Below are 4,280 nucleotides of genomic sequence, written 5' to 3'. Positions count from 1 at the left end.
TCGATTTTAAGGTATTGAGAATGTAAAAAATTTGCTAAATGTTATACGAGGAATTCTTCGTTCATCTGTTATTCTATTTGATAGTTGAAGATTATTTTGTCAACGATTTAAGTTGTAGTTTATGAAGATTGAACGGTTTTCAACAAAGTTGATTGACTTGGTTAAAAAATTGAAAGCAAATTTTATTTTTTAGTTAAATCTTGTCGAAAAATTGAATTATATCTTAAATAGATTTATTAATTAGTGTAATGAAAAATGAAACGAAGAATAGATTTGCATAGATGATAAATAAATTTTCTTCTTTCGATTAATATATAAATCAATAAATTTGTTTATATTATGCAATTCCTGGAAACGAACATTTTAATTACATTTTCATTTTATCGAAAGAAAAATGATTTTCCACGTTTAGCACTAATGTAATTACAGAAGAATTTTCGCTGAATGAGATACATTGAAGTTGATTAAACTTTCCAATGGAATCTTTTATAGGACGATTACTATCCCCGCGCGATGTACATATAGAAACTATTGGCATCGTCGAACCAGCAACACGCAAAGTCGATTGATTGAAATCCATTAGTAACACAAATCAAGTGAACACAGCCTGCGTGGTTCACTTCACCTCGGGACCACTCACGTCCGCGTGTTCGTGCTTTAAACGCATTACATTAATTGAATGAAATTTCAATTTCGTACTTCACGTGGCCCGAATAACCGGCAGCAGTCTGCTTATTCAACGGTGCACTCCTAGTCTGTAATGTCGTGCACTCTTCAATACCGATTGTAATGCTCGTTATTACCTCGAGCAGAATTACCTTCGAGTAACAAGTGCGTAAAAACCGGGAACCCGGTTAGAAACTCCCGAGCTAAATTGCAATTAATGTTTTGACGTTAATGTTGCTATTATACTAGTGAAAAAAAAATGACATAGAAAATGAACAATTTGTACACGAATGATACGCGGAATATTTATAAACGCGGTGTATACTCTGTGCTTGGATAAATTTAGATAAAAATGATTCGATCATTAACGTGCTTCAAAATTGAGTTATTCAACGAGTTATTTGATCATTTCAAAATTAAAATTAGTCAAGGAATTATTTAATTATTTCCAAATATAATTATTGAACGAATTATTCAATTACATCAATAATTATTGGACTATACTCAATAATTCAATGATTACATTTTCAAAAATTGAATTACTAATTTTATAAATTCTTTGAAAAAAAATGTCCCAATAAAGAAAGTAAATAACGCAATTTCACAAGTAACAAAATATTCCAAAATTTCTCGTCGACGCTTTATCGAAGAGAACTAAAATAAAATTCGGTTCAGCTCAAAAGATAAATCCTACTTGCGTCATACAACACATAATCACCTTTTCATCAAGTTTCTTCCATCCTCGCACACCTACCAACTACGCAGCAATCGTCGGAAAATTCAACCAACCGATAAATAAAAAAGTTCACGACAAAAATCAATAGCATATCGATCGGTCAATATCGTACTCCGCGAACTTCTCTCGTACGTCGAGTATCACAGAAAAACATCCACTTATCATCCTCGAAAGATTCAATACCTCCAGCGTAATCATAATTTTCATCAAATAATCTGGGAAACGTCATGGAACGTAATCAATTCTCAACTAACATCCTCGGGGTCTTCCTCAGAACGCGATATACACAGATATACAGGGTGTCCCGTAACTCCTGGAACACCCGGAAATGGGGGGTTGCTGGGGTGACTCTGAACAACTTTTTCCTTTACGAAAATGTTGGTTGAAGCTTCGTTTTTGAATTATTAACGAAAAACACTGGCCAATCACAGCGTGCGTAGAGCCCGCGCTCAGGGACGAAGAACAGAGACTCATCCGTGCGCGATCGAACAAATGCGTACGCGAGACTTCTCGGTTGTCGATCGCTGAATATTGTTTACGCGCGCTCTGATTGGCCAGTGTTTTTCGTTAATAATTCAAAAACGAAGCTTCAACCAACAGTTTGGTAAAGAAAAAAGTTGTTCAGAGTCACCTTAGCAACCCCCCATTTCCGGGTGTTCGAGGAGTTACGGGACACCCTGTATACAACACTCGAAGCTGGTTGCTCGTAATCGTATGCATGAAAAGTTTGCAAAACAGCTAAGAAATCGATGAACGTGAACGGCTGAGGTATCTAAAACAATTTCGCTCCGGTAAAAGAAGATGGCCGATACACGCTACGCAAATATGCCAAAGTAAACCCCCGCAAAAAGCCCACTAATGACTGGCATTAGCAAAAGTACGCGTTTTCGCGTGGCGAGCCGTTCCTCCTTGAACGGGGCCAGGGGCTTTCGTCGAACAGCCGCATGATTATGATTCCGCTCCACGCGATCACTATAATTACACGACATCGCGGCGGCTATTAATCGCTATCTCATTGCAGCATCTAATTGCACCTTCTGACCGCTCCGGGCACGGATCCTCTTCTTTCTGTGAGCGGAGGAAAAGGGAGGCGCGACTCGGTTTCGCGCAGCTCAAACTACCACGCTCAACCACGCGCGCCGTTGCTCCTACGTTCCCTTATCTGTTCGATTCCGGCAAAGGTGGCTGTTTGCGACGAATTCATTACCAACCAGCTTCGTTACCTTCTCGCGTGTATAATTCACCCGATGGACAACCATTGATTCAGTTGAAACGCACGGTTTTTAGAGGAGACCGTGGAAATCAGAGGTTTGAGCAGACTGTTTGTGATAGGGTAGCAGTGATGATTGCTCGGAGATGAGTGACTCTTTCATGGTGTAATGAAAGTACGTGGTAGAAGGAGAGAAGACTTGAGAAATTAATGAATTCCTCGAAATTTCGGTTGAAGCTCAAAATAATGTTTAATAGCGAAATGAAAAATAAAAAATTCTAAATCCTAAGAATACCAATTAAGGCTTAAAATTTTCTTATCTGTGGATATTTAATATTATAAAATATTTTGACGAGAAATACGTTCCTGAGATAACAAAGAAATCACTTGCGCATCGTAAATCCTCTCAATCTGAAAAAATCTCGACAAATCCGTACAAAGTAACGATATGAAATTATCCTAAAAGGAAATTCGAGTTTAATCCCTGTGAACGCTTGGACAAAGAAGAAAATAAATATTAACGAAGCAAAACTGCAGTGTACGAAGAGATATTGCAATTAAAACGACTTCAAAATGTGCAACGTCTAAGTGTATAACCGGTATCCGGTGAACTAATAGAGAAACAATGGTTGCGAGACGGTGTTGATGGACAAAATTTTCTCGATGCTGCTGCTGCTGGCCAACGAAATCTTCACATTCCAGCAAGGAATTATTGTAGAAGCGGACCTCCCTTTGAAGGGCAACGTAACACAGCAGTTGCAACGCTACTTTGCCAGAACAGGAATTTCAATCTAGCGTGAAGTTTCTGAACCAGCTAGGATTTTCACTGCGTCAAAGGACACATCATGTACTTTCTCTGGACCGACGACAGCCTTTCAAGCAGATTTTCCACGCTGTTCCAGCAGTTCGTTGTACGTTTCGTAGAAACCAGGCGTAGATTTATTCGCAACTCGTGAACACGACAATCCCTTACCAGCGGAAAATCGCGATACTCATTTCTCTGGCTGATTGCGATTTCAATTGCAAGCTACGAGACAACCCTGTCACCGACCAGTATTCACGAATTTTACTTGTGTTTTGCCGTTACTATTTTAACAGATTTAAATTTATTACGAATTATAAAGGAACGTTTTTTTTTATCAGAAAGAAAGTAATGTATCAGGTTGTCCGGAAAGTTCGTTTCGTAATTTAAGAAAAAATTCAAACTGACGTATCTCTATTTCTAATTGAGATAGCGATAAAAACCAAAAGGTATTTTACTCGTTATTTGAAGATAAATCCAATGTGCCCCTAAAATTAGTCGTAAAGCAAACTATATTTTCTGCGGTGGAGCGTTGCCACGAAAAATTCAACACCCTCGCTCCAATGCAGAGAACATAGTTCGACTTATATCCATTTTTGTTCATCTTACAAGGAATTTGAGCAGTGCGTTGGATTCACCTTTAACTGTCGAGGAAAGTACTGTTTAACTTTTGTTACTATGTCAATTAGAAGCAGAGATACAATGGTTTAAATTACGAAAGGAACTTTCCGGACAAGCTAATAATTCATAAATTTGCGTAAATTAAAATAAATGTGTTTTTTTTAGAGTGTAATACTATTGTAAACCGTTTGAGTGAATAGTTTTACTAAAAATTATTATAAATTTAAGGTTATTTAAATGTATTA

The sequence above is a fragment of the Habropoda laboriosa genome, unplaced genomic scaffold (assembly GCF_001263275.1).
Source record: "Habropoda laboriosa isolate 0110345459 unplaced genomic scaffold, ASM126327v1 scaffold469, whole genome shotgun sequence".
Lineage (NCBI taxonomy): Eukaryota > Metazoa > Arthropoda > Insecta > Hymenoptera > Apidae > Habropoda > Habropoda laboriosa.
The sequence above is the reverse complement of the archived record's forward strand: the minus strand, read 5'-3'. Positions refer to the sequence as shown.